The 11,088-nt window shown below is 38.4% G+C and overlaps 1 long non-coding RNA gene across 1 annotated transcript in view; it reads left to right on the top strand.

Moving 5' to 3' along the window:
* Window positions 1-639: 639 nt before the first annotated feature.
* The window catches only part of LOC306664758, a 35,670-nt gene continuing 25,221 nt past the window's right edge, over window positions 640-11,088 (top strand). Inside the window, exons 1-2 of the long non-coding RNA XR_013764791.1 lie at window positions 640-756; window positions 1,951-2,116. This is a non-coding gene — a long non-coding RNA (uncharacterized lncRNA). The remainder of the gene's footprint in view (window positions 757-1,950; window positions 2,117-11,088) is intronic.

Below are 11,088 nucleotides of genomic sequence, written 5' to 3'. Positions count from 1 at the left end.
AACCAGTCCCTGCAGATTAAGATCACAGGTGCTGAGGTAGTCTCACAGCTATCTCAGCTATCTCCCCAAAAGCCTTTGCCCAAGCCAAGTCAGACACCTTGAATCTCATCAAGCATGTAATCAAATGAATCCTGCTTTACACAGAAATGAAACCTGGCCTAGAGGGGTTTTCTACCAGAACTTGTTTTCAGTTCCTTCAGATAGCATTCTTACGGGGAATCCCAAGTGCCACCACATAGCTTCCCAAACAGGTGGGCTGGGCGGTCTCCATGTGTGAAAACTCCTGCACCCAGGTAGCAAGATGGGGAGTGGGGAGGAGTAGGTCATCCTGAGCTACTTTTCATGTCAGAGGGAAACCTGTGATGGCAGTGATTCAGTTTAGCATACCAAGATTTTACTTGTTGTTATGGTGTGGATGTGAGGTGTCCCCCAAAGCTCACGTGCGAGACAATGCAAGAAGGTTCAAAGGAGAAATGGTTGGGTTGAGAGAGTCTTAACCTAATTAGTGAATTAATCCCTGATGGGATTAACTGAGTGGTGACTGGAGGCAGGTGGGATGTGGTTGGAGGGAGTGGCTCACTGGGGTGTGGCTATGGGGTATATATTTTGTATCTGGAGAGTGAAGTTTCTCTCTCTCTGCTTTCTGATTATCATGTGAGCTGCTTCCCTCTATCACACTCTTCCACCATGACGTTCAGCCTGGCCTCAACCCTGAGGAATGGAGCCCATCTTCTATGGATTAAGACCTCTGAAACTGTGAGTCCTCAAATAAACTTTTCCTCCTCTACAATTGTTCTGGTCAGATCTTGCAGTCACAGCAGCAAAATAGCTGACTAAAACACCTGTACATCTGAGGTATAATCTGCCCTCCACAAGGGCAGGATTATTTTTGTCAGTTTGCATCAGCTCTATCCCTAGCACCTGGAACAATGCCTGACTACAGCAGGTATTCAATAGATCTCTTGTTTCTTTTCATTCTAAGAGTTAATGATTCATAAGCAGTGAAATGCACAGGTCTTAGGTGGTATGATGAATTTTAGACAAATGAATATATTCATTTAATCCAAACCTGAATCAAGATATACATTTCCACCACCCCAAAATATTCCCCAGAACCCCTTTCCTGATGATCCTTCATCTTTTTCTGGATATACCTGCTGTTTGGGTTTTTATTAACATAGACTATTTTGGCTTTAATATAAATCGAATTATAAAAAGTGTGTACACTTTTACATCTGACTTCTTTGTTTGGCTTCTCGTTTTTTAGCTTCATTTTATCACAGGTTTCAATGATTCACTTCTTTGTATTGCTGAGTAGATTACATTTACGAATGTGTCACAACTTGTCTACTCTGTTGGTAGACAGTTGTTTCTAGATTTTGTTGATCATGACTAAAGCAGCTATGAATGTTCTTGCACAAGTGCTTTTGCGGGCATATGTTTTCATTTCTCTGGGTAAATACTTAGGAATGGAATTTCAGGGTTGTAGGATAGGTATATGTATAATTTGATGAGACAAAGCCAAGCAATTTTTTAAAAGGATTATCCTAGCAATGTATATTCTCATGAATATTTGGTGGTGTTAGTTTTTATAATTTTAACCCTCCTAGGTGTGAAGTTGTAATGTCCATAAAGAAAAGGAGGACAATAAAACACCATGTTGCTGAATCCTCCTTTCTGTTCCCCCAAACCCAACCAAGTTAGGAGAACAGTAAGAGCAAGCCCAGGTGGAAAAGTCCAGATAATTATTATCTTGAATGACATCGGCTTTCTCTTATGCACACCTGGGAACTAGGGCAGGTTAGTGTTATCTGTGGAAAGGGACTTTTCTTGCCCATACAACAGGACAGTTATTCCTTGGGATTCTGGTTACAGAAGCAAACTAAGCAAGCTTATGCTGATGATGTTACTGCTTCGGCAACTTAACATATAAAACTCTTCTCTGGATAGGCACACACCGAGGACAAGGATACATGTCAATCTTCCAACCGGTCATCACTGGACAACATGCCATGAGGGAAAGGAGTTCCTGCTAGGTGAAGCATTGTCGGGATGGAAGTGCTGTTCATTTAGTCCATCACCACTGAACTCTTCTCGGAGCAGTCAGTGACCTCTCGTAAGCTTTCCCCAACAAATCCTATATCTCCCAGGCTGTCTCAGGAACTTTTGGCTTTCCCACAACCTACTCCACTGCCATAGCCTAGTGGGTCCATGGACATGATAGAGGTAGATTCTCACTGTGGTTTTAATTGGCATTTCTCTGCTAACCAGTAATATCAAGCCTATTTTCATGTGCCTGCACATAATTTGTCTGTCTTCTTTTGTGAAGTGAATACTCAACTCTGGTCAATGTTTGTATTGCTGTTGATTTGTTTAATCATCAATACTAAGGAGCTATTTAAATATTCTGATTTAAATATACCTTTGGGTATAAACCAAGGAGTGGGAGAGCTGGGTCAAATGGTGGTTCCATTCCAAGTTTTCTGAGGAATCTCCATACTGCTTTCCAGAGTGGTTGCACCAATTTGCAGTCCCATCAGCAATGTATGAGTGTACCTTTTTCCCTGCATCCTCGCCAATGTTTATTGTTGCTTATGTTCTTGATAATTGCCATTCTAACTGGAGTGAGATGAAATCTTAGAGTAGCTTTGGTTTGCATTTCTCTAATTGATAGAAATGTTGAGCATTTTTTCATTTGTTTGTTGACCTTTCATATTTCCTCTTCTGTGAAGTGTCTCTTCAATTCCTTTGTCCACTTACTGACTGGATTATTTGTTTTTTGTGTGTTTAGTTTTTTGAGGTGCAGGTGGTAAAGATTTTCTCCCCTTCTGTAGGCTCTCTCTCTTCATGTTATCGATTGTTTCCTTTACTGAGAAGAACTTTTTAGTTTGAATCCATCCCATTTATTGATGCTAGATTGTACTTCTCATGCTTTAGGAGTCTAGTTAAGGAAGTTGGTTTCTAAGCTGACATGATGAAGATTTGGGCCTACTTTTTCTTCTAGTAGGCACAGAGTTTCTGTTTTAGTACCTAAGTCTTTGATCCACTTTGAGTTGAGTTTTGTGAGGGTGAGAGATAGGGGTTTAATTTCATTTTGTTACATATGGATTTCCAGTTTTCCCAGCACCATTTACTGAAGAGGCTATCTTTTCTCCAATGAATGTTTTTGGCACCTTTGTCTAATATGAGATAACTATATTTATGTGGGTTTGTCTCTGTATCCTCTTTTCTTGGTCTTTGTGTCTGTTTTGATGCCAATACCATGCTGTTTTTGTTACTATGGCTCTGTAGTACAGCTTAAGGTCTGGTATCGTGATGCCTCCTGCTTCACTCTTCTTGCTAGGATTGTTTTGGTAATTCTGGGTCTCTTATTTTTCCAAATGAATTTCATGATTTCTCTCTTTATTTCCAAGAAGAATGTCATTGGAATTTTAATGGGAATTGCATTAAATCTGTATAACACTTTTGGTAGTATGGTCATTTTGACAATATTTATTCTGCCTATTCAAGAGCATGGGAGATCTTTTCATCTTCTAAGATCTTCTTCAATTTCTTTCTTTAGTGTTCTGTAGTTTTTATTGTAGAGGTCTTTTGCCTCTTTTGTTATATTGATTTCCAAGTATTTTTTCTTCTTGAGGCTATTGTGAATGGGGTAGTTTTCCTAATTTCTCTTTCAGTATATTCATCACTGATGTATAGGGGCACCTTTGATTTGTGGGTTGATTTTATATCCTGTTACTTTGCTGAATTCATTTATTCTAGAAGATTTCTAGTGGAATATTTTGGATCTTCTAAATACATAATCATGACACCCACAAATAGCGATAATTTGAGTTCTTCTTTTCCTATACATATTCCTTTAATTTTTTTCTTTTAATTGCTCTGACTAGAGTTTCAAAGATGACGTTAAATAGAAGTGGTGAAAGAGGGCATCCTTGTCTTGTTCCAGTTTTAGAGGGAATGCTTTCAAGTTTTCTTTGTTTAGAATGATGTTTACCTTGGGTTTAGCATATATAGCTTTTACAATGTTGAGGTATATTCCTACTATCCCTATTTTTTCTAGTATTTTGAACATGAAGGGGTGCTATATTTTGTCAAATGCTTTTTCTGCATCTTTTAAGATGATCATATGATTCTTGTCTTTAAGAGTATTAATGTGATGAATTATGTTTATTGATTTCCATATGCTTAACCAACCTTGCATCCCTGGGATGAACCCCACTTAATCTTGGTGCACTATCTTTTTAATATGTTTTTGTATTTTGCCAGAATTGTATTGATAATTTTTGCATCTCTGTTCATCAGGGATATACAATTGGTTTTTATATACTGACTTGGTATCTTATGAGCTTGCTAACTTTTTGTATTAGTTTTAATAGTTTGGGGTAGGTTCCCTTGAAATCAGATTATCTAGGCATACAACTACTTCTGTGAATAAAGACAATTTTACTTCTTTACCAAGCCTTCCACCTTTTCTTGTTTGTTTGTTTTTTGGTGCTGGGGATTCAACACAGAAGTTTGCACATGATAAGCAAACACTCTACCACTGAGCTACATTCCCAGCACTTTTGATTTTTATTTTAAGGCAGGGGTCACCCTAAAGTAGTCCATTCCAACCTTGAATTTGTGATCCTCCTGCCCAACCTCCTAAGTAGCTGGGATGACAGATGTCAAATATTTCTTTATCTTTCTTTTCCTGGTTGGGATCCCCATTACAAGGCTGAGTGTGTCTTCTTTGAACAAATGTCCTTACCTTGTTATTGGTCCTAGGGGAAAAGGCATTTGATATTTTACTTTTATTATATCATATTACCTATAATTATTTTGTAGATAGCCTTTGTGAGATTGCCTACTTTCTTGAGAGCTTTTATTTTTATTGCAAATGAATGTTAGATTTTGGTCAAATGCTTCTTTTGCCTTTGTTGATCTAATCATGTTTTTTTCTACTGGACTCTTAATAGGCTAACTTTTATTGATTTGCTAATATTAAATCAACTTTGACTTCCTGTAACAATCTCACACTTGGTCTTTAAGTGTTCTCCTCTTTATATATTGCTTGTTCTACATTGCAGTGTTGGTGAAGATTTTTGCATTTAGGTTTATGAGGGATATTGGTCTGTAAATTTTTTCTGTAGTATAATTGTCAGTTTTTGGTAATGCTGACCCTTCTAAAATGGGAAGATTTCTCCTTCCCATCTCCATTCTGACAGCTGACATGAGGTTGATATAATTTCTTGCTGAAGTGTTAAATAGACCTCATCAATAAAACCATGCAGTCGGGAGATTTCTTTCTGTGAAGGTTATTATGAATTCAATTCCTTTGATAAGTATGCAGCTATTCATATTTGTATATCATCTTATGTTAACTTTGGTAAGTTATATCTTTCTATAGATTTGTCTATGTCATTAAAATTGCCAAATTTATTGGCACTAAAATTTTCTTATGATATTTTGTAATCCTTTTAATGTCTATAGGAACTGTAGTGATGCCTTCTCTCATTTCTAATATTGTTAATTTGCTTTTTTTTTTTCTTGATTCAGTTTGCTCTGACTTTACCTGTTTCTCAGTGAAGGAACTTTTGACTTTATTGATTTTGTCAATTATTTGTATTTTTATTGTTTCACCAATTTCCACTGTTATATTTATGTTTTTATATTTTACCTTTTTGATTTAATTTGCTTATCTTTTTCTAGTTTCTAGGTGCAAGTTTAGATCATTGATTTTATACTTATTTTTACTTTAAATATTTAATGCTACAAATTCATTTCTAAGAATTTCCAAAGCTGCATTTCCACAAATTTGACGTCATGCTCTTGTTTCCATTCAGTTCAAAATATTTTCTAATTTCTTTTATGATTTTCTCTTTGACCCCTGAGTTACTTAGACAATACTTTGCTAAAGTACTAATTGAAGATTTTTATAGATATTTTTATTATTGATTGATAACTGTATTATGGTGAGATGAAATACATACAATCACTTGAAATGTACTGAGACTTTTTTTATACTGCTCAACACATCATTTCATGGATACTAGAAAAGAATGTAAACTCCTTAATTGGTGGGTGAGTATTTTATAAATTATCAACTAGGATAAGTTGGTTGACTGAGCTCTTCAAATCTTTTATACCAGAAGTCCAAACTTGTCCTGTAACAACCAGAAAGTAAACATTTCCATCCTTGTGTACTATGTATTCTCTATGGCAACTACTCAACCCTGTTTCTGAACTGCAAAATCAGCCATGAAAACAGACACAGAAATGACCAGCCTCAATCAACACTCTGTGGTTTTCAAACTGCAGTGCTATAGAGTTAATGATTTTCAATCTACCTTTTCTTTCATTTGCTAAAAGAGGGGTGTTATAACCTCTACCCATGATTGTAGATTTGTTTAGTTTTTAATTTGGCTATATCGGTTTGGGAGTTTTGCTTTTGTTTTCTTAATTAATTGGCTATTTTTATCATTATAAAATGTCCCTCTTCGTTCCTGAATTGTCTTTTAACTTGAAGTTCATTTTGCCTGGTATTATAAGACCACATCAGTTTTCTTATAATTAGTTTGTATGGTACAATTTTTCTATTTTACGATTTAAAATTTTCACATCTTTACACTTCAAGCATATCTCTTGTAAACAATATATGAGTGGATTCTTTTTATTCAGTCTGATAATCTCTGCCTTCTAATTGGCATAGTGAGTCTATTTACATTCCATTGATATAGCTGGGTTTAATCCTGCCATCTTGATACTTCTTTTCTATTTATTTCTTCTTTCTTGGTTCCTTTGTTTATTTTTTCTCTTTACTTATCTTGGACTAATTGAGAATTTTTAAAAAATATTCCATTTTATCTCACTCATTGGCTTTTTCACCATGTGTCCTTGTTTTATGTTGTTAGTGGTTGCTCTAGGGAAACAATGGGCATCTTTGACTCAATATATCTTGAATTAATATAATATCACTTCATAGGTAATGAAAGACCTTACAATAGGGCTGGTTTGCATTCTCTGAAAAGTTGACACCAATATGGGATTAGATATACAGGCAATTATTGTGGGGAAGTGTCTATGAAAGATAAAGATGGAAGGAGCTCGAGGAGGTAGACACATTCAGGTTGCAATGCAGGTTTGAGACCTGTGAAGGGAAGGAAGGAGGAAAAGGTAGTGCAGGTAGACTCTCAGAATACAAAATAATTTTAAGAAAGTCTTGGTCAAGATGGAGAGGGATTCATTAACAAAGGTTATTCACCTGAGTGTCTGACATTGGGCCAAAATGGACTGCTGGTCCTATGTTCCACCATACTCTGTCATTGTATGGCAGCAGACAGAGAGGCAGAGACTAAAAGTTGTCAATCAACTATGATTCCCACAGTAAGCAATCTGGGAATATCTGACCAGTGTGCCTCCATGGCCACCACAGACCATCCTGTGTCTCACAGGTACTCTGTGTAGGTTCAGGGAGCAACTATGGGACACTTTCTTTCAGAGAAAACTTAGAAATTAGAGATTAGTGGGATCATGATAGCCTTTGTTGCACAGTTGTCAAGAAGTTGCAACTGATATGCATCCTCTCTTTTCTTTACTCTCCATTCTGTTTTCCTTATTCTCAGCAAACTTTTTTGTAGGTATTGGTAGCTGGTATGGCTAAAGCGTTCATCATTGAAGAGTTTGAGACTTCTCAGTTCAGGTTAATTGCATGTGTCCATTCAAGGTGGAAATTAAACAAAAGAATACCAGGAAGTGCCTCATTGGGTCAGCAGGTGTCCACACACTTTCTTCTCTCTTGTGTAAGAATAGTCTGGACACCTTCTAATCAGAGTCAATTACTCCTTCCTAAATAATGATTCTTTTTCCTGCTGGATCTTAGACACTAGATTCCTACTGGATCTTGAGCAATGTGTCCTGGAAACAACCATGATTTGATCAAAAGGATATTTATTCTATGCTCTGACAAGAGAGTACCCCCTTTAGAGACCCAAACCTCTGACATTTTAGTGCTCAGAGTTGTAAGGATAGGAAGCACAAAGTTTGTCATGGGTCATTTTGTGTGATAGTAAATGGAGTCACTCCTACTTCCTCCCTTTTGGTTCCCAGACTCAAGAATTTTTCCTATTGGGAGCACAGTACCCTATACAGGTCTCTGGTTTAGTATATACTACAATCTAAGGGATGGCCTGTATCCTTGCCTATCAGTTGCCACTTCAGTTTTTATTTCTTTCCTGTGTTCTGGGAGACTGCTGTCCATGGTGGGGTGCAATGTTGGTATAATTGGTGCATTCCATGGTCAAGAAGCTATTCCCATATATCCTTGGCTGTGAAATGGGCCTTCTAGATAGCTGTGCTGTGTGGGTTTTCATATTGTGTATCAGGCATTCTGTAAACCTCCAAATTGTGGAGCTAACTGAAACTATACAGGCAGGAAAACCAAATCCATAGTCAATAGGTAGCACTGGGAGGAAAGCTTTGGCTCTTTCAAGATGGAAGGATCCCCAAGGATTAAACCTCTAAGAATAGTACAATGTCTAAGTCTAAATATTAATGGCTGCTTCCAGTTGGTATACTCAGAAGCAGTGGTTAGACTGACCTCTGCAAATGGGAATCTGTGCTGTGATTTCAGCCACGCCGTCAGTCTTCCACTGCTATGTCTAGGAGGCTGCCTGCCACTGTGTGCTGTAGCCTGTATGGTGTAGCCCATGGCCAATGGCCCTAGCCCACAAATTGTTTGCTGTGAGATGGGTTCCCTGGACAGATGCTTCCATCTCTGCCACCATGGCAACTGTGATCATGCACTCGATTCCAGTTTTGGGGTGGCAATGATGAAGGCTTGGCTAATGTCAACTACCTGAGTCATTTTGTTTGTTATTCGATGGCGAATGCTTTCTGGTGGGTGTTAAAACATGATATAAAAATCTTCACATGCTGTTCCCAGTCCCATGTGTCAATCCACACACCTCTACCCACACAGTCTCTGATCTTCCATTTGTTTTCCTTCCAGGGCTCTGACCAATCAGCCAGGTCACTGGACACAATCCATGAATATATACATACATTCTTACCTCAGGCTACTTCTTCTACTCATTGTAAATGACTAGGGGTGCCACTTGCAGCTTCACCTACTGGGAAATTATTCTCTTTTCACTGCCTGTCAAGGTCACCCCCAAATATGGATGTAACACAGCACTGTCTGTTTTTAGCTTGCTTCCTCATATCATGTTAGCCCAGATATACACCAAGTTCAATCTTTTTCCTCCTTTCTCAGAGGATCATATGAGCTCAGAGGCAAGAGATGAGAGATGGAGCCATCCTAGAGAGTGATGTGGAATTGTAGGCAATCTATTCACATATGTACCCTCTGGCCCTATGTAGGCTTAAAGCTGCAATATTTCTAGCTTACAATAGACCATGCCAGGGTCTGTCCAACTTTATGACTTGACAGATCTGATAGACTCAGATCATAATAGGGTGTCCAGCTGCTGAGTCACTGTGCTTCAAAACAAAACAAAAAACAATGAAAAAAATTAATTTTATCTCTATTAAGACTCAAGGTCATGCCATGACCTTACAAAAAGCTTGTAATTCTCTGCTACCATGGCATAACCTTGCTCTAGAACCTCTGAGGCCTGCGCCATAATTCTTCCACAGAGGACTGCTGTATATTCCACACTATATCTTTCACACTGCTGATACCTCCAACACTATGGGGCCTGGTAGACTGTATGGCTTAGGTGTAGATGTTATAGACTGAATGCTGTCCGTCCCTCTTCCTCTATTCATATGGTGGAATCTTAACCTCCCTGTGATGAGGGGTGGGATCTTTGGAAGATAATTGTTATAAAACCTCATAAATGAGATCATGCCTCTTATAAGAGGCACAAGGGCTTCCTCTTACTCTCTGCTCTCTGCCAGGTAGGGATATAATGAGAAGAATGGCTATCTGCAAGCCAGGAAGCAGATTGATCTTGTTTGTGTAGAAGTGCTAGGCTGGTTGATTAAATGACATATAATAAAGACTGCCACGTTGGTGTTTTTTCTATGTTCAGTGGTAGCACTATTATCTGCTATCTCTGTGAAATGGGATGTGCATTTTTAAATGGACTGGTTTGGAGCGGGGAGGCTGTTTCAGAAGTATCTCCTTGGTCTTCCCCACTGTGGTAGCTCTTATCTCATACACCAAGAACCAAATGTCAGACATGTTGATACCAAATGTATACACAGAGGTTGTGGAAATGATCATGACTGGGTCAGTTGCCCCACTGTAATTTCATTCAGGATTTCATTTATTACCTGGCCCCCACTGGCCCCAACTCCACCAGGTGAGCATGATGAGATGATGTCTCTGTGTAGGAAAGCTACTCAAATGTGGTATCCAACCTGATCACCCTCTTTCACCAGTATACCCACATATGAGTAAATGGCTGAAGGTACCTTTAGTCAAGAAATAGAGAAATTATTGCAGTGTATGCTTATAAGTCTTTTTTTCTTGGGGCCTGGCTACCCCTTGAATCAATAGTTTTCAGATCAGAAAACTGGCTTACTTCTAACAACTGAGAAAGTGATCTTGACTTTTATTGGGCTAACTGCAATCACGCTTCTGCTTCTCTATTCTTGCCTTCTTTCAGCTCATGTTAATTAGCACTGAACAGTGACATGCCATTAGGGGCACTGCATTCTATTTGCCATCTCCATACTTCCCTACCGATCAAGACCTCTTGGCCGCCTTTCTCCTTGCCAGTCAGTACACTAATAGTAGCTCTTTGGTGGTTAAATGCCACCACTGGCCTCTTTAATTTGGGGCCCTATTGAGCATGACAGATATTAAGGATGCCAATTCAGTGACTACCTCTCCTACCATCAGTGCAGGCCTACTCAGGAGAAAGCCCTGAATGTCTTTGCAATGCAAGTGCCCTCTCACCAGTATCTTCCAAATGGCTTTAGTAAATGACGTGCCCTCTCAGTCCACCCACATAAATGTGACATAATTACAGGTAATGTAGAGATTGAACAAAAATGCAAGATGTTGTAAACAATTTAAAACTGCTGGGCACTGTAGTACATGCCTATAATTCCAGTGACTCAGGAGGCTGAAGCAAG

This window comes from Sciurus vulgaris (assembly GCF_902686455.1).
Source record: "Sciurus vulgaris genome assembly, chromosome: 6".
In the NCBI taxonomy this organism is placed as follows: domain Eukaryota; kingdom Metazoa; phylum Chordata; class Mammalia; order Rodentia; family Sciuridae; genus Sciurus; species Sciurus vulgaris.
The sequence above is the reverse complement of the archived record's forward strand: the minus strand, read 5'-3'. Positions and strand labels throughout refer to the sequence as shown.